This window comes from Carcharodon carcharias, chromosome 5 (genome assembly GCF_017639515.1).
Source record: "Carcharodon carcharias isolate sCarCar2 chromosome 5, sCarCar2.pri, whole genome shotgun sequence".
Classification (NCBI taxonomy): Eukaryota; Metazoa; Chordata; class Chondrichthyes; order Lamniformes; family Lamnidae; genus Carcharodon; species Carcharodon carcharias.
Window position 1 is genome coordinate 179936932 of NC_054471.1, and position 27826 is coordinate 179964757.

General features: G+C 43.4%; 1 protein-coding gene across 3 annotated transcripts in view; it reads left to right on the forward strand.

Moving 5' to 3' along the window:
* The window catches only part of LOC121278092 (visinin-like protein 1), a 138004-nt gene that overhangs the window by 26683 nt on the left and 83495 nt on the right, over positions 1-27826 (forward strand). The gene's annotated exons all lie outside the window — the stretch shown is intronic.

The window sequence follows — 27826 nt, forward strand, 5'->3', positions numbered from 1 at the left end:
CAGAAAGGGGGTGGGGATGGAGGAGGGAGCTCACGACCTAAAGTTGTTGAATTCAATATTCAGTCTGGAAGGCTGTAAAGTCCCTAGTCGGAAGATGAGGTGTTGTTCCTCCAGTTTGCGTTGGGCTTCATTGGAACAATGCAGCAAGCCAAGGACAGACATGTGGGCAAGAGAGCAGGGTGGAGTGTTAAAATGGCAAGCGACAGGGAGGTTTGGGTCATTCTTGCGGACAGACCGCAGGTGTTCTGCAAAGCGGTCACCCAGTTTACGTTTGGTCTCTCCAATGTAGAGGAGACCACATTGAGAGCAACGAATGCAGTAGACTAAGTTGGGGGAAATGCAAGTGAAATGCCGCTTCACTTGAAAGGAGTGTTTGGGTCCTTGGACGGTGAGGAGAGAGGAAGTGAAGGGGCAGGTGTTGCATCTTTTGCGTGGGCACCTTTAACCAGCTTATATTTCAGCTCTTTCTTGGACTCGAACTCAAGTTCTGTCGAAGGGTCATGAGGACTCGAAACGTCAACTCTTTTCTTCTCCGCCGATGCTGCCAGACATGCTGAGTTTTTCCAGGTAATTCTGTTTTTGTTTTGGATTTCCAGCATCCGCAGTTTTTTTGTTTTTGACACTTTACACAGGCCTGGTCAAGGACAGCCCTGGTGTGCACCAATGCCACATCCTGCACTTCCAACACATTGTGCTGACATTATCTTTTTTGTGTCTATTTATTGCAGAGAGGGTACTTATTTATCTCCAATGTTAGTTGATTCACCTTTTAATGCTTATTGCAGGTATCAAGGTGGATTTAATTTTAATTCATTTAGTGAGTATTATTGTTCAGTTTATTTTACCTATATTGTCAAAGAAAGGAGAAAGACTTGCATTTTTTGTACCCTTCACAACCTCAGTCAATTAAATACTTTTGAAGTATATTGTTCTAATAGTTCAAGCATTGCAGCCAATTTGAAAATAACAAGCTTCCATAAACAGCAATATGATAATGACCTGATGATCTGTTTTTGTGATATTGGTTGAGGGATAAATATTGATCAGGACTCTAGGAATAATGGCCTGTTTTTTTTTTAAATAGTGTGATGGGATCTTTTATGTCCAACTGAGAAAGCAGATGGTGCCTTGGTTTAACATCTCATCTGAAAGACACTATGCCCAATTGTGCAGCGGTCCCTCAGTGCTGCACTTGAGTGTCAGCCTAGGTTTTTGTGCCCAAGTCCTGCAGTGGGACTTGAGCCCGCAACCTTGTGACTCATAGGTGCAAGTGCTACCAACTGAGGCATTGTTAATCTCAGTTTTTGTTTACTTATGTAAAACCTCCAATTAAGGTTCTGCCCTTGCCTGTTGTAATCTGCCTTTAAGGGATAGCAGCATGGCATCACTAGAATGGAAGTGTGTCATGTGATGCAGCCTCAGTTTCATTTCAGCCTGTGAGCAGCTAACAGCAGACACAACTATTTCTTCAAGATTTCTATCTTTGTATAAATGCTCTTGTGTGTCTAGTCTAAATAAATGAACCCACAACATTGTTAAGGGAAGGTCATGTCTGACAAATTTGAACAAATTTTTTGGGGATGTAACCAGGAGTGTTGACAAGGGTAATGCATTTGATGTGGTCTACATGGACTTTAGCAAGGCTTTTGATAAGGTCCCTCGTGGCAGACTGTTCAAGAGCTCATGGGATCCAAGGCAAAGTGGCACGTTGGAACCAAAATTGGCTGAAAGGCAGTAAGCAGAGGTTGATGGTAGATGGATGTTTCTGTGACTGGAAGTCTGTTTCCAGTGGGGTTCTGCAGGGCTTGGAGCTGGGACCCTTGCTGTTTGTGGTACATAAATGATTTGGACTTAAATATAAGAGGTATGATCAAGAAGTTTGCGGATGACACGAAAATTGTTAGAGTGGTCTGTAGTGAGGAGGATAGCCGTAAACTTCAGGAGGATATCAATGGACTGGTCAGGTGGCCAGAGCAGTAGCAAATGGAATTCAACCCAGAAAAGTGTGAAGTAATGTCCTTGGGGAGGGCTAACAAAGCAAGGGATTACACTATGAATAGTAGGACCCTGGAAAGTACTGAAGACCAGAAGGACCTTGGTGTGCATTTCCATAGACCCATGAAGGTAGCAGGGCAGGTAGATAAGGTGGTTAAGAAGGCAAATAGGATGTTTGCCTTTATTAGCTGAGTTGTAAAATACAAGGGCAGCGAGGTTATGCTGGAATTGTATAAATCGCTGGTTAGGCCACAACTGGAGTGCTGTGTGCAGTTCTGGTCACCACATTATAGGAAGGATATGATTGCACTGGAGAGGGTACAGAGGAGATTTACCAGGTTGCTGCCTGGGCTGGCGGGTCTGAGCTATGAGGAAAGGTTGGACAGGCTGGGGTTGTTTTCCTTGGAGCAGCGAAGGTTGAGAGGGGACCTGATAGAGGTGTATAAGATTTTGAAGGGCATAGATAGGGTGGATAGGAAGGCACTTTTTCCATTAGTAGAGGGGTCAATAACCAGGGGGTATATATTTAAGGTAAAGGGTATAAGGCTAGAGGAGAGTTGAGGAGAAATTTTGTCACCCAGAGGGTGGTGGGAGGCTGGAACTCACTGACTGAAAGGGTGGTTGAGTCAGAAACTCTCATAACATTTAAGAAGTATTTAGATATTCACTTGCGTTGCCATAGCCTCCAGGGCTATGGGCCAAGCACTGGAAAATGGGATTAGTGTAGTCAGATCTTTGTTGGCTGGCGCGGACACAATGGGCTGAGTGGTCTCTTTCTGTGCTGTAAACATCTGTGAGTCTAAAATGTTTACCCAATCCCTTATAAGTGATAGGTGTTTTATATCATTGTTAAAACACAACATGGTGTGCGGTGGTGGTCAAACAGCGCGGCAACAAGATTGAGTACAGGTATAACATGGTGAACAGTCTTAGATCATGCTGTATGTCATGAGATGACCCTCGCCATTTTAGACAGACTGCAGTGAAGCTGCAGCCTCGGAGAGTGCTGAAATTGCAGCGTGGTGACTACGCAGAAAAGCTTTGAAAACACAGGCCGGGATAGTGCTCAAGTAAAGAGCTGGTAAGCAGACTGATCCGTCTTGGTGAGATTGCAGCACAGAGCCTGTCAGTTCAGTGAGTGGGACAGCATGTCGAGAGGACCAGCACTGGGTTAGCTCAGTCAGGAAAGGCAGCTGACAGGGTGTGGGCCAGATCGATAGTGAGCGAGGCAGAGTCAAACAAAAAGATAAACAAACAAAACCTTCATAAAATCAGGCTGGAGATGGTTGTGATTAAAATGGGTGGCTTTGAGAGTTGCCAAACAATAAATTGAATAAACCAAGGAGGAAGGTTAAAGGGATATTGACAGAATGTCAGAATTCCCCAGTTTGAATTGGGATGCAGCTGGCCCACTATCCAATTCAGAATGTTTAAACAGCATATAGAGCCCTGATTTCTTGATTCAGGCGTATCTGAACCAGACAAGCAAGCCATTAAAATTCACCTAGCAATTGGGAATGAAGACCTGCACAGGCTGAACACATCAGGATTAACAGCAGAAGAGCTAAAGGATCCCCACAAGATATGGACTACCTTAGAAGACCAGTTCAGAATCAGGTTAAACTTCCATTATCATCAACTAGAGTTCATGTCATTTCAACATCAGCCTCCAGAACCCTAGACCACTTTGTCAGCAGATGCAGAGAAAAGAGTGCACACTGTGACTTTTCAAGCCCAGAACAAGCAGACAGAATTGCTGAGTTGGTCATCGCATCCACTCCCATGGAAACATTCCAGAAAGATTTGCTCAACAAGCCCAAAATGAATAGCATCAAAGAGCAACTCAAGGATGGACATATGTACAAAGTGATCCTCGCAGGTCGACAATGCCTACAGGTCCAAAGTACAATCCCAATTATTGATGCACTTACCAGAACACCTAAACCAGGCAAGGCATGTAGAAGGTGTGGCCTTCTGCATACTCCAAGGAAAAGCTCAGCTTTCCAGCAATTCTCTATGGCCTTTGGCAGAAAGGGCTATTGGCAGCGGCAAGGTGTTAGAACAAAGACTGATACAAGTACAAAGAGCTGTGCACTGATCCAAACAGACCATACACTGATCCATACAGACCATACACAATGGGTACTTTCAAGCAATAAGAATGATCATCCCATCAGAAACATATATGTAGGGTGATTGACAAAACAGAAAATGACAATGATGTGCAGAATGTGATAAAGAGCAGCGAACACATGTTTCACACCGTCAATCTTGTGGAAAACTTAGACATTGTCACACCGTCTGAAGTGTTTGCTAAGATTCAAATTATCTGTCCCAAGAAAGTTGGTAACTACTCATTATTGGCCAAGATTCAGACAGGGGCAAGTGCCAACATCTTACCTCTGTGAATTCTAAAAGATATGAATCCACATTCTTGGAAAGCCATGGCGAAACCAAGTACTGCACAACTTTTGGTGCACAATGGTTCACTAATTCCATGTGCAGGTTTGCTAGTCCTGGAGTGCAAGTACAATCAATCCTCCTGGGTGTCACAGATGTTCTACATCATAGAAACTGAAGGTCCAGCAATCGTAGGTCTACCGGCATGCCGTGAACTCGCATTAGTAACAGTACATGGAATCAGTCAGATCTCATGTGGCAAATAAACCTCAGTTCATGACCTAACATCAAGAAAGCAGAATGTTTCAACAAATTTGGCAATTTGAAGAGAGCTGCAATGTTACACTTGCAGGAGAATGCAAGTCCGTCAATTGATCTGTTCCATTTTGTGCGACGCAATGTCAGCAGCTACAAGCAGAAATGGCAAAAGGTTCTTCACTCTAAAAACTGTGGAGAACCATAATTGAAGGATGGCCTGATTCAATTTGTGGATGGCCCACAAACACAAGACTATATTGGCCTTACTGGGACAAGCTAGGCATTTCCAGGGAGTCATTTTTAAAGGTAGGCAGATCATATATAAGAATCTTTGCGACCTGATATTCTTCAACAACTTTATCGTTTATACATGGGCATAGATTAGATGAGAAGATTGGCTGTGTATGAACAGTGACACTAAAGTCGAGGTATTGTCCTCAAGGCATATGTCAAGTCAGCAAAAAACACCATCGATTCCGCATGAAGTTCATACTGATCCTTGGTCCAAAATCACATTTGACCTCTTTCATGTCCTCGGCACTGACTTCGTCGTCCTCATTGACTACTTTACCAAGTACCCCATTATTTGACAATTGCACAATATGTCAAGCCTACTGTCATATACACTCATAGTGCTATTTGCAGTTTATTAGGTATGACTAAAGAGATCATTACATATAACGGTCTGCAATTTATTGGTAAGCCATTTCAGAATATGTGTGAGAAGTGGAATATCGATCACACTTTTCCTCATTACCCTAGATCTAATGACATAGCTGAATGAATGATTTACACGGTGAAACCCCTAATTCTCATAGCGGACAGGCCAAGCAAGATCTACATATTGCAATGTTACATCTGAGAGTGACATGTTTAAGTGCAACTATTCCTTCACCAGCAGAGCTTAAGTTTGGCAGACCAGTGCGTACCAATTTATCTACTCTTGCTTGATTTTTTTTTAAATCATTCATGGGATGTTGGCTTTGCTGGCTGGCCAGCATTTATTGCCCATCCCTTGAGAAGGTGGCGGTGAGCTGCCTCCTTGAACCGCTGCAGTCCATGCAGTGTGAGTACACCCGCAGCGCTGTTAGGAAGGAAGTTCCAGGATTTTGACCCAGCAACAGTGATAAATTTCCAAGTCAGGATGGTGAGTGACTTGGAGGGGAACTTCCAGGTGGTGATGTTCCTATCTATCTGCTGCCCTTGTCTTTCTAGATGGTAGTGGTCATGGGTTTGGAAGATGCTGCCTAAGGAACCTTAGTGACTTCCTGCATTGCATCTTGCGGATGGTACAAACTGCTGCTGCTGTGCGTCTATGGTGGAGGGAGTAATGTTTGTGGATTTGGCACCAATCAAGTGGGCTGCTTTGCCCTGAATGGTGTCAAGTTTCTTAAGTGTTGTGGGAGCTGCACTCATCCAGGCATGTAGGGGGTATTCCATCACACTCCTGACTTATGCTTATGGATGATGGATAGGCCTTGGTGAGTCAGGAGGTTACTTACTCGTCACAGGATCCCTAGCCTCTGACTTGCTCTTATAGCCACAGTACATGGCTAGTCCAGTTCAGTTTCTGGTCATTGGCAACCCCCAGGATGTTGACAGTGCGGGATTCAGTGATAGTAATGTCATTGAATATCAAGGGGTGATTGTTAGGTTCTCCCTTGTTGGAGATGGTCATTGCCTGGCAATTGTGTGGCGTAAATGTTACTTGCCACTTGTCAGACTAAGCCTGGATATTATCCAGGTTTTGCTGAATTTGGACATGGACTGCTTCAGTATCTGAGGAGTCGGCGCGAATGGTGCTGAAGATTATGCAATCGTCAGTGAACATCCCCACTCCTAACCTTATGATGGAAAGAAGGAAGCAGCTGAAGATGGTTTGGTTGAGGACACTACCCTGAGGAACTCCTGAAGTGATGTCCTGGAGCTGAAATGATTGACCTCCAACAACCACAACCATTTTCCTTTGTGCTAGGTATGACTCCAACCAGTGGAGAGTTTTCCCCCTGATTCCCATTGACTCCAGTTTTGCTAGGGCTCCTTGATGCTGCACTCAGTCAAATGTTGCCTTAATGTCAAGGGCTGTTACTTTCATCTCACCTTGGGAGTTTAGGTCTTTTGTCCATGTTTGAAGCAAGGCTGCAATTCGGTCAGGAGCTGAGTGGCCCTGGCAGAACCCAAACTGGGCGTCAGTGAGCAGGTTGTTGCTGAGCAAGTGAAGCTTGATAGCACTGCTGATGACCCCTTCCATTACTTTACTGATGACTGAAGGTTAGCTGATGGAGCACTAATTGGCCGCGTTGGATTTGTCCTGCTTTTTGTGTACAGGACATACCTGGGCAATTTTCCACATTGCCAGGTAGATGCCAGTGTTTTAGCTGTACTGGAACAGCTTGGCTAGGGGCGCAGCAAGTTCTGGAACACAAGTCTTCAGTAGTATTTGCGGAATATTGTCAGGGCCCATAGCCTTTGCACCACCCATTGCCTTCAGCCATTTCTTGATATCACGTGGAGTGAATTGGATTGGCTGAAGACTAACATCTGTGATGCTGGAGACCTCCGGAGAAGGCCGAGATGTATCATCCATTTGGCACTTCTGGCTGAAGATTGTATCAAATGCTTGAGCCTTATCTTTTGCACTGATGTGTTGGGCTCCCCCATCATTGAGGATGGGCATATTTTTGGAGCCTCCTCCTCCAGTGAGTTGTTTAATTGTCTGCCACCATTTATGGCTGAACGTGGAAGAATTGCAGAGCTTAGATCTGATCCGTTGGTTATGGGATCAATTAGCTCTATCATTTGCTGCTTATGCTGTTTGGCACACACATAGTCCAGTATTGTAACTTCACTAGGTTGATACCTCATTTTTAGTTATGCCTGGTGCTGCTCCTGGCATGCCCTCCTGCACTCTTCAATGAACCAGGATTGATCCCCTTGCTTGGTGTTAATGGTAGAGTGGGGGATATGCCAGGCCATGAGGTTAAAGATTGTGTTCGAGTACAGTTCTGCTGCTGCTGATGGCCCACAGCAGCTCATGGATGCCCAGTCTTCAGTTGCTAGATCTGTTTGAAATCTATCCCGTTTGGCATGATGGTAGTGCCACACAACACAATGGGGGGTATTTTCAATGTGAAGGCAGGACTTCGTCTCCACAATGACTGTGTGGTGGTCACTCCTACCGATACTGTCATGGACAGATACATCTGCGGCAGGCAGGTTGGTGAGGATGAGGTCAAGTACGTTTTTACCTCTTGTTGGTTCCCTCACCACCTGCTGCAGACCAAGTCTAGCAGCCAAGTCCTTTTGGACTCAGCCAGCAGGTGTGCCACTAAGCCACTCTTGGTGATGGATATCCCCCACCCAGAGTGCATTATGCGCTTTTGCCACCCTCAGTGCTTCCTCCAAGTGGTGTTCAACATGGAGGAGCACTGATTCATCAGCTGAGGGATGGCAGTATGTTGTAATCAGCAGGAGGTTTCCTTGCCTATGCTTGACCTGATACCATGAGACTTTATGGATTGGAGTCGATGTTGAGGACTCCCAGGGAAACTCCTTCATGACTGTAGACCACTGTGCCGTCATCTCTGCTGGGTTTGTCCTGCCAGTGGTGTCTGGGACATTACCTGTAAGATATGATTCCGTGAGGATGACTATGTCAGGATGTTGCTTGACTAGTCCATAAGACAGCTCTCCCAATTTTGGCACTACCCCCCAGACATTAGTAAGGAGGACTTTGCAGGGTTGACAGGACTGAATTTGCAGTTGTCATTTCCAGTGCCTATGTTAATGCCGGGTGGTTCATCCGGTCTCATTCCTTTATGGAGGCTTTGTAGTGGTTTGATACAACTGATTGTCTTGCTAAGCCATTTCAGCGGGCATTTAAGAACGAGCCACATTACTGCAGATCTGGAGCCACAGACCCGGTGAGGACGACAGATCTCCTAAAGGAGATTAGTGAACCAGATGGGTTTTTACGACAATCGTTTCAAGGTCATCATTAGACTTTTAATCTAAGGTTTTTATTGAATTCAAATTCCACCATCTGCCAAGGCAGGATTTGAACCCGGGTCCCCAGAGCATTACCCTGGGTCTCTGGGTAGCTAGTCCAACGACAATACCACTACATCATTGTCTTCCCTTAGAAATTGCCTTTACCCCTCTTAGAAGCTAGAGAGCAACTTTTAAAACTGCAAGAGAAGATGATGAATGTGTACGATAAAAATGTGTGCACAGAAGTGCCAAGTTTACAGTTGGGGCAACAAGTTCATATCCAGGATCCAACAGCAGACACATGGCAACCAGTTGAGGTGACAAGAATTTGCTTGGAACCAAGGACTTGTGAAGTCATTACACACAAAGGCGTGAGATTGAGGGTAGCTGAGGATAAATCAGATCCATTCCAGCTCCTCAACCACTGTACAGTCCTATTGCATCGAGGATGAGATCCCAAATGTAACCAGGAACAACATGCAAGGCTGACATCCCCACAGATCACTGTTAGCCATTAAAAACACCTCAAGAGACAAGGTTACCATTTGAAGATCTGGGTGTACTAGCAGATTACCTTTAAGCTTTAGAGATTCATAGATTCATCAGTTCTATACGCTTATGTAATGGTGACTAAACATGAATATGTATTGTAAATAGTTATACTTCTTTGGAATGGGGAAAATTATCTTTAAAACGAAAGGGGGATGTTGTAGTATGCCTTTAAGCGATAGCAGCATGCCATCATGAGAAGGTAAGTGTATCATGTGATCCAGCCTCAGTTTCAATTCGGCTTGTGAGCAGACACTGTTGCCCTGCTGCTGATGTCTTGAAACTTTTACCTTTGTATAAATACTCTTATGTGCTGAGTCTAAACAGATGAACCCACAACATGTTTACACCATCCCTTATGAGTGATTGGTGCTTTTATTTAATTATAAAAACACAACATTGCCAATGCATTATTATTTTGCAACGTTCATCAGCTCCTTAATCTGCTATATGGTTTAATAATAAAATGTGGATAAATAACTGAACGCTTCCTTAGTCTTTTAATTTTCTTAGCATCTCCTCCCTTGTTGCACCCAATTCCCACTCTCACTAACTTCCTGTTTTAGAAATACTAACTCTATCTGGCTGCGCTCTTGGTGTGAAATCATTGCCCCATGTGTGGAAAGTAAACATGATGTCCCATTAAAAAATATGACTGCTTTGCAAGATTTTTCTTTGGAGCATTGAATGAATCACAAAATGACAGTGTAGAAGTAATATGTTCACTAATGGAATGGTGGTGGGTGTAACAATGTTATGGTCAGCAACCTCAAAAGTTCTCATTGTGGTAGGTTTCAAAATTGAATTGAATACATTTGGGAATGTGTGGTCTGGTGTAAAAAATTGACCATTTGGGGATTGCCATACAAGCCCGAACAGGTTCAGTTCCACTAGCCCACACCCTAAGGTTGACTCTAAAATCAACATAGTAACCTGCTGAGTTGTACAAACAATCACTATGATGGAACATTATTCAGTGTCATTGTGAAAGCAGCTTCATCGCAATGACTGCTGCAGTTTAGAAGAAAACCCACCGTTAGTTAAAGGCAAACTGAGATGGGCAACAATTGTATTGCCCATGTCCTGCGAAGGAATTAAAAAAAACTGAGCATTTAACTTCCTAAAGGGAATCGAATTAAATATGAAACTTTGGATGCAAATACTTAATTCCTTAAGTCCCAAAATATAGTGCCTTTAAGACCATAAGAGGTAGGAGCAGATGTAGGCCATTCAGCCCATCGAGTCGGCTCCACCATTCAACAAGATCATGGCTGATCTGATAATCCTCAACTCCACTTTCCTGCCTTTTCCCCATAACCCTTGATTCCCCTTACTGATTAAAAACCTGTCTGTCTCCGCCTTGAATATACTTAATGACCCAGCCTCTACAGCCCTCTGCGGTAACGAATTCCACAGATTCACTACCCTTTGAGAGAAGAAATTCCTCCTCATCTCTATTTTAAATGGGCAACCCCTTACTCTGAGATTATACCCTCTGGTCCTAGACTCTCCCAAAAGGGGAAACAATCTCTCAGCATTCACCCTGTCAAGCCCCCTAAGAATCTTATATGTTTCAATTAGGTCACCACTCATTCTTCTAAACTCCAATGAGTACAGGCCCAACCTACTCAACCCCTCCTCATAGGAAAATTCCTCCAGACCCGGGATCAACCTAGTGAACCTTCTCTGGACTGCTTCCAATTCCTTAGATAAGGGGACCAAAACTGCTCACAGTATTCTAGGTGCGGTCTAACTAGTGCCTTGTATAGTTTTAGCAAGACTTCCCTATTATTATACTCCATTCCCTTTGAAATAAAAGCCAACATTCCATTTGCCTTCTCTATTACCTGCTGAACTTGTATGTTAGCTTTTTGGGATTCATGCACAAGGACTCCCAAATCCCTCTGTGCTGCAGCTTTCTGCAGTCTTTCTCCATTTAAATAATATTCAGCTCCTCTATTCTTCCTGCCAAAGTGCATAGCCTCACATTTTCCCACATCATGGGGAGAGTTTTCACGTCCCACCCCGCAGGCTGAAGTGTGAAATGACGCGCAGCAATGTCGGGTGTCTGTCCCAACGTCAGATCTTTTGTTCAGCGGCGCACACCGGAGGTGGCTGTGTGCCCGCCAGACTGTCAAAGGCCTGTTAAGGCCATTAATAATCCAATTAAACTAATTCTCAACACTCCCCATCCAACCCTAAGGTTGCCGGGCAGGCGAAGAGCCCAAGCGGCCTTTGCGTTTTTCATCAAACCTCATCCACGGGCGGGATGAGGTTTCGTGAAGGTTTTATTAAATTAATAAATAATTTTTGCTCATTTCATAAACATGTCCCAGCTCCTGTGACACTGTCACATGAGGGGATATGCGTAAATGATTCTTAACTTTCTTTTTAAAAATTTCTCAACATGAACTTAATCTCCCTGAGGCAGATCCGTGCCTCAGGGAGATTTCTGCCCTCTTTTGCGCGCATGCGCGAAAGAGCCCAGGCCCTGACTTTCCCTCCTCCCCCCCACCTGCACGGGTAGCACTGAGCACCACCGGGTGCGTGTCACGCTGGGCGGGCCAATCAAGATGTAAAATGGCGGCACGTAGCCAATTGCGGGCGGCGATTGGCTCTGCACCCGCTCTCGACTGGCCTGCCTGACAGGGAGAAAATTCCCCCCCTATATTCCATCTGTCATGTTTTTGCCCACTCACTTAACCTGTCTATCTCCCTCTGTAGGCTCCTTGTGTCATCCTCACCACTTGCCTTCCCATCTATTTTTGTGCCATCCCGAAACTTGGTGATCGTTCATTCACTTCCCTCACCTAAGTCATTAATATATATTGTAAATAATTGAGGTCACAGCACTGATCCCTGTTGCCATTCCAAAAATGTCCCCCTTATCCCAACTCTCTGGGCAGAATTTTACAGACCCGTTTCAGCAGGGGCAGGGTTGTAAAGTGCGGCGAGCCATTATAAACCCTATTGACTTCAGCAGGAGCGTAAAATCCCGCTGCTGTAAAATTCTGCCCTCTGTCTTCTGTTAGTTAGCCAATCCCCTATCCATGCTAGTATACTACCCCCAACACTATGGGCTGTTATTAAGCAGCCTTATATGAGGCACCTCATCAAATGTCTTTTGGAAATCCAAATATATTACATCTACTGGTTTCCCTTTATCTATCCTGCTTATTACCTCCTCAAAGAATTCTAACAAATTTGCCAGGCATGATTTCCCTTTCATTAAGCCATGCTGACTCTGCTTGATTAGCTTATGTATTTCTAAATGCTCTGCTATTACATTCTTTATAGTATACTCCAACATTTTCCCAATGACAGATGTTAAGCTAACTAATTTTCGATAATAAAACTTTTATGTTTGCTCCACACACTGATTTTAGAGGACATTCATTTTGAATAATTCTTTAAGAAATTCACTTTTATTGTATAGCCTATCTTTTTGGTAATAACATTCTTTAGAAGAACCTTGCACTTAACAGTCTTCCATTTTTAATGTAAATTAATCATTGGGAACATCATTAGACTTCTTACAATTTTTGGACTGTTTGCAATTTATGCCTTTTAAAATATTCAGTCACTAATTTGTACAGTTTTTGACTAAAAAAATGGTAATTGCATTAAAACAGACTTTTATAATATTAAAAATGTAAGATGCCTAATGTATTTTATTGTGTTTACTGTAATTCTGCACCAGAAAAGATAATCCCATTTAACAGGCTGTAGTGAATGAAGTAGTAAGCAATATGAGCTTTTTAATGTGCATCATGCTCTGTTTAGTGCCTAAACCACTCCAGTTATACATTAGTCATTATAAGTAATGTTCTGATTTTTGTATTAATTATTGTCATTAATAATATCTTGGATCATTCAATGTTAGATAATAACATTTTCTGATAATATTTAATATATAATCATTAGTGCACAAACTGTCAGGTAATTATAGCGATAATGATCACCAAAAGTACCAAATAATTTGATTTGAAATAATTCTCCAACTTCCTAAGCTCCAGTGTGACTGTATTTTAGCCTCCGGCTCTGTATGTGTAAGCCTGTGTCTAATTTGATTGATTGGATTCCCCATCCATTCAGTTATTTTATCTTCACCCTCACCAGCTGAATCCAAAAAGTAGGATTGATGAATTATACCAAGCTTAAAATCTTCAGTCCAAGAATCTTCTGTAACAGAATTATGCTGAACTATTTCTGCAGTTACGAACACATCTTTAGTTCTCAAGTTCCAAATTGGGGAGAGGGCACTGAGGACTGCCATTGTTCTCCTACATAGGCCACTCACAGCTGATTTTAACCCTCAGGTTGTCGACTGGCTGACCATACTGATTGACTGGTGGGCAAATAGTGCTGGTATGAGACCTGTACATTTTGAGCCTTATTAATAAATTATCAGTGGAGTGTGGGCACTAGACCTTTGAGCTGGCACAATCTTGGATGGTCGAAAGGTAGACTCCAGAAGGAAGACTCCAATAGTGGTATGTCCAGGGCAGAGCTCTTATGCATCAAATAGGATTAGAATACAGGATAATATTAAAAAGACAAAGTTAAGAGCACTCTATCTGAATGTGCACAACAAAGGAGATGACTTGAAGGCATAAATAGAGGTAAATGGGTATGATTTAATCGCCATTATGGAAATATGATTACTGGGAGGCCAAGACTGGAAACTGAATATTCAAGGATATTTAGGAAGGATAGGCAAAAAGGGAAAGGAGGTGGAATAGCACTGTTAATAAGGGATGGGATCGGTGCATTAGTGAGAGAGGATATTAGATCAAAGGATCATGTTATAGGATCAGTTTGAGTGGAGCTAAGAAACAGCAAGGGGCTGCAAACATTAATGGGAGTTATTTCTGGGCCATCAAACTCTAGTGGTAATGTTGAGCATGGTATAAATCAGGAAATGAGAGCCACATGTAACATTGGTAATATGGCAATAATGGGCAAATTCAATTTACATATAGATTGGGGTAAACCTAATTGGCACTCATGCTGTGAAGGATGAATTCCTAGACTGTACGAGATGGGTTTCTGGAGCAGTGTATTGAAGAGCCAACTAGAGATCGGACTATTTTAAAATTAGCATTATGTAAGGAGAAATGGCTAATTAATAACCTTGCTGTAAAGGAGCCTTTAGAAAATAGTGACCATTGTCCGGAAGATATGTTATTGGAATTTATTGCAATATAGTTTGTATCTGTGTCTATATGTGTGTGTGTGTGTGTGTGTGGGATTTAATTGGATTAAAGGGAGCTGGTCTGGAGGCTTTGATGTAACAAAAGATAAAGCTAGGTTTGAAATGTTAAGTAGGTAATATGGGGGAATTTTAGAATGTAAGGTGTAAAAGGACATTTGCATATTTAAATAAACCAGGTTAGCTTGTTTCAAAGGAGGGGTGAAATGAGTCCCATGCCAGGAGTTCAGAAACAGTGGGGAGAATTTTCTTCCGATCGGGGGGGCTGGGCAGGAGCGGGAGTGGGCACGGGCGGGCACGCAGCTGATTGCCGCCGGTGATCAGCTGCATGCCACCATTTTATATGGGCGGGCCAATTAAGGCCCACCCAGCATAACGCGCACCCGGAAGCACACAAAAGAGCGCAGCAATCCCTCTGAGGCACAGACCTGCCTCAGGGAGATTAGTTTGATTGTTAAAAATTTAAACAAAGAAAGAAAAAAATTTTAAGACATGTCCCCTCATGTGACAGTGTCACATGAGCTGGGACATGTCTATGAATTTTATTTAAAATTTTTACTGAAGTTTAAAAGCCTTCATGAAACCTCATCCCGCCCGTGGATGAGGTTTCATGATAAATGCGGAGGCCACCTGGGAGCTTCGCCTGCCCGCCACCTTAACGTTGGATGGGCAGCTCAGTTAAGTGTTTTAATTGATATTTAAATGGCCTTAATAGACCTTTGATAGTTCGGTGGATGCACAGCCGACTCCAGTCTGTGCCTGCCGAACTGAAGATCTGAATGACATGCAGTGATATCAGGACACATGCCCGACTTCACCGCGTGTCATTTTACACATAAGCGAGCAGGGCCTGCCCCCGCATGCCAACCCAAAGATCCTGGCCAGTGTGTTTATTTTTCCCAAAGATTACTGGTAAAATTAGTACTATGAGAGATTTTTATTATTAGAAAGGTAAAGTCCAAAGACATAGTGAAACAATGGGAATTTGCATTCAAAGGGGAAAATATGGATAAAAGAGCGAAGGCTATGTGTAAGGGTAGGAATTCTAAGATCTAACAAGTGTGAAACATCTTCAGCATCTAAGCCTCAAGCTGCTGTCTACAATGGACTGAAGTTAAGAAAACTCATTTTGAATCGAATTGTTCATGGTATCATGTTTCTTTGCCTGGATCTTTTAAAATCTGTGTCTACTGTTGCCTTAATGAAAGTGTAACTGGGAGTTAGATTAATTAGGGATTTAAAAGATATCATAGTAGTAATTTGTAGATCTACATATGTATTAAAAATAATTTCTTTTATTAATAAAGGTTTAATTTAGTTTTGTAAGAAACTTATAAGACTTGGTGGTCTTATTATTACTGAATTCAAGGCACGCATCTCGAAATTTATACAAATTGCAAAACAAGTGTGGCAGTTGTCTCAAGTTTCCATCTGGGATTGAACAACTCAGTATTTACCATCGGATGTGCCATAACACCATAATATGATAGCATTTTACATTAAGTTTGTAAGTGATATGGTCTATTCTGAAACTAGGGTCATACATGCAAATGAAGGAAATTATGAAGGCATGAGGGGCAAGTTGGCAATGATAGATTGGGAATATACATTAAATATTTGACAGTAGTCCTGAAATGGCTAGTATTTAAAGAAGTATAACATGGTCTCCAGCAAATGCACATTCCTCTAAGACACAAAAACCCAACAGAAAAGGTGAATCAGCCGTGGCTAACAAAGAAAGTGAAAGTTTACATTAGATCAAAGAAAAAGGCTTATAAGGTTGCCAGAAAAAGTGCTAAAGCCGAGGATTGGGAGCAATTTAGAATCCAACAAAGGATGACCAAGAAACTGATAAAGAAAGGGAAAAGAGAAAATGAAAGCAAGCTAGCAAGAAACTTAAAGGCAGACTGTAAAAGATTCTTTAGGTATGTAAAAAGGAAAAGATTAGCAAGGACAAATGTGGTACCATTATAGGTGAAGACAGGAGAATTTATAATGGAGAATAGGGAAATGGTGGAGAAACTAAACAATTACTTAGTGTCTGTCCTCATGGATACAGAAAATCTCCTAGAAATTCTGCGGAATCAAGGGACTTGTGAAAATGAGGAACTGAAAGAAATGAGTATTAATAAAGAGGTGGTACTTGAAAAATTAATGGGATTGAAGGTTGATAAATTCCCTGGACCAGATGAGCTACATCCCAGAGTGTTAAAGGAGGTGGCTAGAGAGATAGTGGATGCATTGGTGGTTATCTTTCAAATTTCTGTAGGTTCTGGAAAGGTTCCTGCAGACTGGAAAATAGCAAATGTAACCCCACTATTTAAGAAGGGAGGGAGAGAGAAAACAGAGGACTACCAACCTGTTAATTTGACATCAGCAGTAGGGAAAATGTTAGAATCTATTTTAAAGGATATCACAACAGGTCACTTAGAAAATAATGATACGATTGGGCAGTCAACATGGATTTATGAAAGGGAAATCATGTTTGACAAACCTGTTGGGAGTTCTTTGATGCTAACAAAAAAAGTGAAAGGTTGCATTAGCTCAAAGGAAATGGCTTGTATGGTTGCTAGAAAAAGTGTTAAGCCTGAGGATTGGGAGCAATTTAGGAACACTGATAGATTTAGCGGTAAAATGGCCCATGCCTAATCTGTGTGAGAGTTTAGCTACTGTTAAATTAATTGGGGCCATTTTCTTAGGTATGTCATGTGGTTGCCCTATATAGCTGTTGGGCATCTTGCATGAGTGGCAAACTCCTGTTGAGGGACTTCTTCAGGAAATTTGCCTCTGATGAGCAGGATTTTACATCAATCTTTGTGCCCTAAGGTCTGACCATCAACGAAAAGTACGATTTAAAAAAAAAATAAAATGCATTCTTGTGGATCTAGAAGGAGCAGGACTGCTCCTCAACTTCACAGTCCTTACAACTGCACCATCCACCAATGACCATGACCAATGTGAGGTGTTTGAAAAACGATTTGTGTTTTTGGTACTGGTGTTTATCATTTTTTTCCCATACCTGCTGAGTTCTGATTTGTTGCAGCAGAAGGGAATTAAAATGCTTTTATGATTGATTTGATTGGCTCATTTTTTTCTTTTATATAAATTGGTTCAGTTTCTGTTTTCTTATTGCTCTATCAGGTGAAAGTGTACGAAATAAGAAGATGCCTAAATATGACAGGCAACACTCATGAAGATGCGCATATTTATAGTATTCTAGATATTCAAATAGATAGCTGGGAGAGATTTCAAGGGTTTGTATGAAAGTTATTAATGATTTGAGTTTGGCTGCTGATGTTCATGACACAAGTATGGTCCCTTGAATTAGATTACTGAACTGTAATCACTCCTGGGTATTCAATATTCTCTGGAACTGAAACCACATAGTGCAGTATTAGTAAAGGAAGCACTAACACATTCAGATGGAAATTCTTTGTCTGCTATATTAATGCTGGCATTAATCCACTTACACTGGTTGCTGCTAATATTGCACAGCACAATTTCAAGGCATATATTTTCAATGTGGAATTATTAACTGGTAATTATGCTCTATATATATATATATATATATATGCTTCAATGAGACCTTAGGAACAAGCTCCACCAAAATAAAGAAGGAAAGATTCATAAAGCACCTGGCTTCTATAAGAGCTGTTGTTGAGTAACCTACAAGTAAACTGAAATATTGGGCAGAATTTTCCGTGCCCACTGGCATCAGGTGTGTTTGGCGGTGTGAACAGGTAATATGATGAGAAGGCCAAAAATTGGTTTCATGATATCGTGAAACCAGTTTGCTCTACCTGTCAATGGCAGGCTGCATTTCCCACTATCAGACATCGGGAACCTCATTGTAATACATCTGCGTATCATTATAAGGCCAGCCGGCCAAAATCATCCCCCCACGCTGGATTGTCCACCCACGTCAGACTGTCCACCCACATCGGATTGTCCGCTCATGTTGGGTGGGAAAACACGCTGGTGAAGATCTTGAGATGTGTGACGTGCAGAAGCCAGGAATTATTGCCAGGGCCTTGCTCATATCGCAGACATCTGAGGAGCAGGAGATGCTGGAGCCCGACAGCAATGGGACCCTGGAGGGACGTACGTGGCTTGCTGGCTGGATTCTCATGGACATGGCTCCCCCGTGAAACAGCTCACGCAAGTTGGAAAGTCACCATTGACGGTCTGCTCACAACAGATGGTGGTCGAGGGAGTGGTGGGGAAGGTCCAGCTGTGTTTGCGAGAGGACGATGTGCCCTGGGGTGGGAGAGTAAGGTCTAGGGTTGACTGGGAGTGGAAGAGGTGTCGGGGGAAAATGAGGAAGGGAGAGGGGAATGAAGGTGTCAGGGAATCAGATCGGGAGGGTGGAATGAAGGTGTTGGGAGGTTGAGGTTGGGAGGGGGTGAATGAAGATATCGGGGGGAGAGGTTGGCGGAGTGGAGGAGTGCCTAATGGGAGAGAAGAGGGCAACTGGGGAGGTAGGTGTAAGGGGGGGGTGGAAGGTGTAGGGGAAGGAGTGCAGAGAGGGGAAGGTGTCCGGAGGGGGGAGGAAGAAGTAATGGTGGAGGAAGGAGTCAGGAAGGGGGAAGGAGTAAGGTTGGAGGAAGAAGTAGGATACCTAAAGGAGTAAGGAATGGGGAAAGGTCTAAGGCGGGAGATGAGTCCAGTTGGGGGGGGATGCAGTCTGGGGAGCATGGGGAAGGAATTCCGAGTGCAGGGCAGGAGTTCCAAGGGGGGAAGGAGTCCAGTGGATGTCCAAGTGAACGTGCAAGGGAGGGCTCTGATGAGTCCATGACTGCCTCCTGGGGAACAAGCTGAGGGTGGGCATGGTCTGAGGGAATGGTGAGAATGACCGAGGGCAGAGTGAGGTGGTAGGGTGGGAGAGTGAGGGTGTGATGGTATCGGTAGAAGGGATGGTGAGGGTGGCTGATGGAGGCAGACATGGACCCTGGGGGTGGGAAGGAGGAGGTCGGGGAAGTTAATATGGATTTTCAGGAAGGAAGGGAACGTGCACGTTCACCTGGACATCCCCAAAAGAAAAGGGTTGTGGCTGGTAGAACGTGATGCTGGGGGATCGACAGTGATGGGGCAAAGGAAATGGGTGACCGGGGGAGGGGAAAGGATGGGGGAGTTAAAGAAAAACTGTATTACTACCATGCTGGCTAAATCAAAGTGAAACGAGAATCATGGTGGGCGAGATCAGGTGCTGCATGGGAGTGTGATCAGTGGGTGGGCGGAGATACAGGTCAGGTCAAATGGACAGTTGAAAGTGAACTCCAGCAGGCAGCATTGAAAATGTTCAGGATATTGAGATGAGTGTGATGGAGGAAGGGTCTGCATGTGTGGGAGTGTGCTTGCACGAGGCTCTGAAAGGCCCTGCCACACACACACTTCTCCCTCCAGAATCACTCGTAGGCCAACTGTGTGCAGCTGAACTGCTAGTTGGCGGGAGAGGAGGGGATGCAGTGGGAGGACTTGTGAAGCTTGTCAATGAAACTGAACGACATCGTGACACATTATTCAGTGAAAGTGAATATATTTACAGATTGTAAAGTGACAAGATGTGTTCAGCCATGCAACCAACTGTGATCAGAATTTCTTAACTTTTGAATGCCTTTGACATCTAGTTGCTGCCCTGACATCTGCAGCAGGGGTGGAGACAGCCTTTGCAAAAATTGGGCCTGTTGCCTCTGATGCCTTCGGTATGGGTCCTCTGGAGACCCAAGGCCTTGGGGACCCCGGCTTGCTTTGGCTGTCTTCCTGTGGGCCAGCTGCTCCCTCTGTGATGACAGAGGATGAGGTTGAAGGGGTCACAGGCAAAGGGGACTCGGAGAGAGCGGATAGCCTCTGAGATTCCTGAGTGGATGACCCAGGGGTGTCCAGCTGCCACTCCAACTCCCTTCAGGTGATCAAGGGCCCCGGCCTGACTACTTGAGGGGAAGAAGCACTGCTTGCATTTCCACTGCAGGAACTCACCAATGGCTACCACAATGGAATGCAGGTCTGCACACATCTCCACATTCTGCTGGACCAGGGTCTCCATAGCATCTGCCATCGTCCCCATGGAGACCTCTATGCGTGCACATGTGGGCGCCACTTCATCAGAGAGCAGGCAGATGCATTACTCTGACTTGCATGCCATTCTGTTGAGGGCTTCCAACAGCTCTGAGTGATGTTTCCCTGCCTTCTGCTGACTCTCCAGGATGAGTTGGCAGGCCAAATCCAGATGTTCAACATCTGACTCGGACCTCACAGATGCCTCTCCCCCAGCAGTCCCCCGAGTGCCAGGGAGCTTGTCTGAACCTGCCTCCTCCTGCTGTGGACAATTGTCCGTGTGGTGACCACCAGATTGTGAACTCAAGTCTGTTCTAGATCTAGGTCCCACCAAGGTGTGTGTGTGTCTCTGCGCTATGGTACAGGCTATGGATAAGCGCTGTGCTGTGTCTTACAGGTTGTTTATTTCCAGCTCTTCAATGGAGGAAGAGTCCTCTTGGCTGGAGCTGAAGACCTGGATGGAGCTGAGGGCCAGGGTGGCTGAGGGTGTCGGTTGCTTGGCAGAACTCCCTGTGAAGCAAAGTAGAGATAATTAGTGCATGGCAGCAGAGCCAAAAGCAGGAGAGAGAGAGCACTCACAGTCGCGTTGAGAGAGGGATAATGTGGGGCAGGATGCTCACAAGGGTGTTTGCCGTTGACCTCAATGTCGCCGCTGGCACGGTCCTTATTCTGACCAGTCAGCGCGAGGGCCCCTCAAAGTGAATGAGGAGACTAATGTGAGCCACTCCAGCCCCAGTCTGGGACCTCTCCCTGCTGTTGTGAGCCTGCTTCTGCTGCATGAAAACAGATAGAGAGAGTGTGAGGAGGATGCATGGCACTGCATGGAATGTTTGTCTGCTAAGTGGAGACATGGTCAGGATGATGACACAAGCTCAAGAGGATGAGAGTCTGATGGAGATGTGAGTGTGTGAGTTGAGAGTGATGAGAAGAGTGACTCACCCTGGAGGAATGGATGAGACCGACCATTCATCCTGTCGCGGCGCTGGATGGCTGTCCTCTTTTGCAGGCATTGGTGCTGACCACCGCTGCCACTGCTTCCCATGCTGGGTTAGTGACGTTGCTGCCCCTCCTGCGGCCAGAGCGGGGATAGAGGACATTATGGTGGGCTTGCACTGCATCCAAAAGGCACTCGAGAGATGCATCATTAATCGGGGGGGTTGGGGAGGGGTGGGGGGGGGGTGGTGCGGGGGGTTGGCTGCAGTCTTCTTGCCTCTCGGAGCCAAGCCTTCAGCGCAGCGGTCCTGGGCTGGGAGCACTGAGAGGTGTGTGTGTGGCTGCACATGAAATATGGCACCCCGTGTGATGAAGCGGTGACGTGGCGGGTGATGAGAGCCCGCCCTCCATTGAAACAGCGCGTTGCTCGGGAATGCATAATTAATGCGGCAGGATTGGGAGGATATGGAGTGAGAAGCTGCCATTGCGGCTGGTGGTTAAAACGTTTCTCTCACCCGCTACCGCACATAATGCAAACCTGGGACGACTCCACCCATTGTTTAGCATGACTTTTGCATGTTTTACCTTTTTAGTTTAAATTACATGAAATAACAATTTTACTCGATCTTTGCTGCCAAGGCAGGTTGCTTAAATCAAGAAATTTCCAGACTCGGCAGACCTGCCTTGGTTTAAAGCACCCCGTCACATCAAGTTTCTCTCCGAGGAGATGGTTGCAGGATGGTGTTGGGCCAGCCAACTCCCAAAATAGATCCTAGGAGGCCCAGGGGGTGGGAGAGTACAGAGACAAACTGCTTAGAAGGCTTGGCTTGGTTCTGTGTTAAAAGTAATTATGCCCTCTAGTCCTTACCCCTCACCTACTCCTTATGCACCCTGCATGCCAATCAATGCCAATGCAAGCCCCCACATACCCACTGCCATGACCTGGCACACCCTCCATACCTAGTCAATGCCAACTCACTCAGTATTTATCAAGGGCAGACCTCAGGAGCCATGTGGAGACAAATGAAATAAACTTATAAAAATCTAAAGAGAGCCCTCAATCTACACAGTTGATAGTGAAAAAAATCTTCCATTCAGGGAGCCCTTTCAAACCTTTTAAATCTCAAGTGGTTAATCTCTTATAGAAACAAACAAACTTCTATTCATACCCCACATCAAAAACAGCTAATCTTTTAATACTCTTCAAGCTGTCAATCAAGCTGTGAACTCAGAACCCCCTTTTGAGATAATTGTAGGTTTTGAAACTCAGCCAAGTTGCATAATGACATAACCTTTATGGAAATTTCAACAAATATTGCAGGAATAGGTGCTACACCAGCTGGTCTGTCAATCAAAGCAATCCAGCAGAAGTTTCTTTTCAACAATCATTGACAAGGTCAGCCAGTATTTTTTTAAGTTTAAACGGTGGGAGATTTAAAAAGACAGTTAAACAGATTTCATTCATTATTCAAGAGTGCTTACATCTACTCCATGACTTAGTGACTCACACACTGTGCTTAAGGCCCTTGCAACGGCCAAAATAGAGTTTGTTTGAATTCAGCACTGAGGTCAAATGGCCATGCTAAGTTCAGGCTTCCTTCCTATGTGAATCATGCCTTTGCCCATACCTACAAAAATGGGATCTGTCAGAAATGGGGGCAGCACCTCTGCATTTGGGCCATGCCCGGCATTTTCAAAAAGGATTCCATGAAAATCTGGCCCTAACTTTCTCATTGAGGACAAAAACATCATTGTTCACTTGAGCAACTATGGGACGTTGTGAAATAAATATTGAACTGCATAACTGTATTTTTATTCACGGTATTGATAAATACTTCTTTTGAATATCTCATTATAAAGCATTATATACTCACATACTCCAAGCTCTTTTCAGTCCATATTATATTGACGAAACAATACAAAAAAACAATTTACTTTATGCAGCAAGCATGACCTGGTACAGTGGAAAAATACTGACTTTAATCAATTGAGTAAAACTGGAATCTAGTGGTAAACAGTAGCTGAGTTGGTGTTGTCCTCAGTTTCCCTTCGCTACTGAAGATTGCTGTTTCTTGCATGTGGAGTCTTCAGTTGTGTGTTCCAGTTTGACTGTGTAGCCCAAAATTACAGACATGCATGGCTTTCCATAGTGTGTGTAAGGATGAATTTTCTGATTTTGTTGGGACTGTCCCGTCTTTCTAGCTTGTCTTTTATCATCAGTTGCCTACATTCTTCGCTGTTTGAAGCAAACAACTCCACTGCTTTAGTTTGCTTACCAGATAGTTCTTTCTTGTGCATTTCTCTCCCAGCCCATGGCGGACATGTCACATTTCCTGAGGTACGCCTTCAAGGAGACCTTGAACATTAAGCTCAGCCTACCCCGCTGGTGGTGTCCAAGTTTAAGTTGAGAATACATGGCTGCTTTAGGAATTTTATTGTTAGTCATATGTGCTACATGTCCACTCCATCTGAGTTGGACTGTGATGACGAGGGCTTCTATTCCAGACATTCTCTTTAAAGTACCTCAGTGTTGGGCATTTTGTCCTCCCATTTGATGCCCATGATATTCTAAATGCGTCTCATGTGGAACTCGTCCAACCTGCTTCATATGTTTGGAGTAGATAGTCCATGTCTCACAGGCATGTAGGAGGGTAGGCACTACCACAGCTTAAATGTTCCTCATGCCAATTGTATTTCCTAAATAAAAATGAATTTTGAAAGCAATGGGCATCCTTGAATGAAACAGATAAAAATGCGGAGTAGGGTGGGAACATATTGAGGATGTTTGTGCCTCTGGCCTCTCACCATCTACTATAAAGCATATGGCAGTATATGAAGTGAATGGGGGACTAAGGTCAAGGTGACTGACAACAGGGCATGGGGAGGGCAGATTACAGGGTTATGTGGGTGGTTCAATGGAGAAATAAATGATGGAAGTGTGGATCTGGCGGGAAAAAGCTAGTAAAGCTAGTAAAGAAGGTGAAATGATATGCACACGATGGGAGAAAGATCATGAAGGAGGTACATTGTGATTGTGGGGAAGAAAAAGGATGAGAAGGAAGCTTGCAAAAGACTTTGGGCTGAATTTTCATGTCAGAGGTGGAAATAGGAGGCAGGGCTAATCCTGCCAGCGTGATCCTGCTTCCGCCCTGAGAATCCTTGCAAGCAGCATCTTCCAGGGGCCCAGGGCTTAAGTGACCTCGAGGAGGACGAATCCACAGTGGCCAGGTTAAAAGGCTCACCTACCTTCCCAAATGCCTCAGTCTAGTACTTCTGAGGCAATAAGCAGCTTGCATATATAGAGTTAAGTCTTCTGGCCACATTAAACCCATCCCTCACCTCTTCATGTGCCTCATCCTCACCACCTAACCCTCCTTACCATTATCCACTTTATGAAAAGAACGCATAAGCCTTATTGTTGGAAGCCCTTGAACAACACACAAAACTCTCTGAGTAAACAAATAGACTCTTCAAAGCAGCTGTGCAAACAATGTGAAGCAATTGTAAAAGAATTAGGCAGTTGGTTTGCAACCAAGAGCCCATAAACCTCCCCAAGTAAACAAACAGAGTTCAGCACTGTTATCTCCACAGATGCCTAGACTGAATACATAAAAATAATGACAAATGATAAAACACTTACACTTGGTTATCATACTGCGCTACTCTTTCAATAGTGTGAGATGTACTCTACCTTTTTATCCATTAGATGATTGTTCTTAACTCATCTGAAAATTTTTCTCCATTAACATTGTTGATCTTTTACTTGCCAGTTGGCAGAAGCAGCAATCTGGTAAACACGTTGTTTAAGGTGTAGTTACATCTTCCAATCACAGTGCCATCATCACTCTTTTGCCTAAAACAGATACATACTGCAGCATTTAATGATGAGCTGTAAAGGAAGCAAAACCATTTCACTTATCTTTTAAACTCACTCCATCTCGAATATATGGTTCACATCTCTTTACAGCTGGTGTAAATCTGACAACTGTTAAAGATCTTCCGCCTTGATGAAAAGTAAAAAATTTACCTGGGATGGGCTCTCGACAACACCACAATGCTGTCAGCTTCATCCTTTATAATTGCAGACAGATTCTTGAACCCACTTCCAACCCCATCTTCATGCAAATGGTCAAGGTTGGAAACAGAGATGGGAATTCTGACCATCCATTTGGTCCCGCTCCGTTTAGTCCCGGCTAGGACCATGAACATCCGTCCAACATCTTCCAATGGAGGCATTGCAGTGTCTCCACTCACAGAGGTGTGTCATTAAAGCATAACAAGTTTACAGCAGCAATTCTCATTATACATGTAGGCAAATAATGAAAGCATATAAGGTCAGAATGTATGACTTCAAAATAGAGACTCAGTTGCATCTATCTAGTGTCATGTCCAGTACCAATGTGTCCTAATTTGAACTTCGAACTCATTTCTATATTTTAAAACTGAACCCAGATGGCCAGTCAAGGTCCTCTGACTTCTCTTGTTGATTGAAGCCACTCCCCTGTCTTGAGGGAACAATAGGAACCTTCCAGATTGTTGTCGGATCAATGCCCTTTCCTGAAACCAATCCAAAAGTATATTATTAAATTGAATGAGTCTTGCCAACACAAAGATACTAGTTGTCTCAAACTATCAAGGTGTCAAAAAACAACACAGGTTGATTGGAATCAACATACAGCCCATTTTTTTGTTTGGATAAAGGACTTTGAACTTGTGGAAGTCAAATGATGAGGGAACCTCTTCTGTGTCTGCTTGTAAATCTGCTGGAAGCTGCTTGCAGGCAGCTGTATGTTGATTCTTCTTGAAAACATTCAATGTTTTGGTCTCAACTACTTTCTGTGGCAACGAATTCCACAGGCTCAACACTCCCTGTGTGAAGAAATTTCTCCTCTTCTCAACCCTAAATGGCCTACCCCTTATCCTCAGACTGTGAACCCTGGTTCTGGACTCCCCCACCATCCGGAACATCCTGCATCTACCCAGTTTAGTCCTGTTAGAATTTTATAGGTTTTCTTTGCATTTGTTTCCAAGTTTTAACAACCATTTTCCATCAGATGTTTTCATTGCACAGTCTTATGTGTTGCAGGTGGAATTATTGCACTGAAAATAATAAAGGTTCTAGATTTACACATTTAAATGATCAGCTTTAAATGGAGCATTCTTACTTCACATGTGCTTGAATACTTTTTTTTAATATAATGGCTGCCAGACAAGAACGCTATAAATAACTAGCTTATTTTTTGAGAAAGGGCAGCATTTCGTCAACCTGTTTTTCAACATACTGGTTGACAGTGCACTGCAATAAGCAAACTACAACTGACAACAATTCGATTTCATTCCACTAAACTCGAGCAAAGATAATCTGCAGTGAATCTGAGGCTGTTTTCAGTCAGAGTCTGTGCAACAGTAATCTAGATCAATCACGGTTATAGACATGCAACAAAGCACGATGCAGTTTGTTTTGCTGCCCTCTGTAATAATTGAAAATAAACTCTTTCATGGCAGTGTGAATTAGTTTAGATTCATTTGGAATTTTCTGGGGAATTAGTTGGATTAGGAGTGTCTGTAAAATCTGGCTATGCATTTCCCAATCTACTTAGTTGGAAATCAAAGTAGATTAAGTTAATTTAGGATATGTTGCTCCCAAACCCATTGCTCTCCTTCTATGAACAGTAACAAGACGCTTCTGATTTGTGGATCAGCTGCACATTTATATTGGTAGCTTAATGTGGTATTGCATGTGCATTCCACTTTTTTGTAACCAGCTATTCTCTCTTCTGCATTCAATCTTATGGGTCAATGTGCTGTTAGGGACACCTGAGTAGTGTAGTAAGAACCTCTCTCAGACCAGTGCTCTCTTCCCTCTTAAGTAAAACTCAAACATGACTTGCAAAGCATAATGCATTCTATTCACACTCCACCTATGACATGTTATCCAACAGTAAGCCAAGAACATTTTGATTTTTAGATTCGTTAAAGCTAATGAAAAATATTGAATTCACCTTAAGCCCTCTACAAATTGATTTATATTGGGTAAGCAAATACATTTTCAACAGGCTAAGGTAAAGAGTGACCTTGCATCACACCCTTTTAATATATTTTAATTTCATTTATTGGAATAAGTAGCACTGCAATGTAAATATTTAATTGTTGAAATCTTGTATCTTAAACATGAACTTGTCAAAAAAAGCATTACTATGAACTTTTTGTAAACCAAGTCAATGGAATTCAATGCTGTGATAGGGCATTATACCATTGTTCAGCATACTCAGGTTGTGTCAGATACAGTGTTAAGTTATAACTTCAGAAACACCACCACCCCACCCCACTTCCCCAATCTTCATCTAACAAATAACTATCAAGACTACTATTATCAGACACCAAGCATTGGAAAGTCAGGCTCTGCCATAACTTACATGAGTGAAAATAGTCATT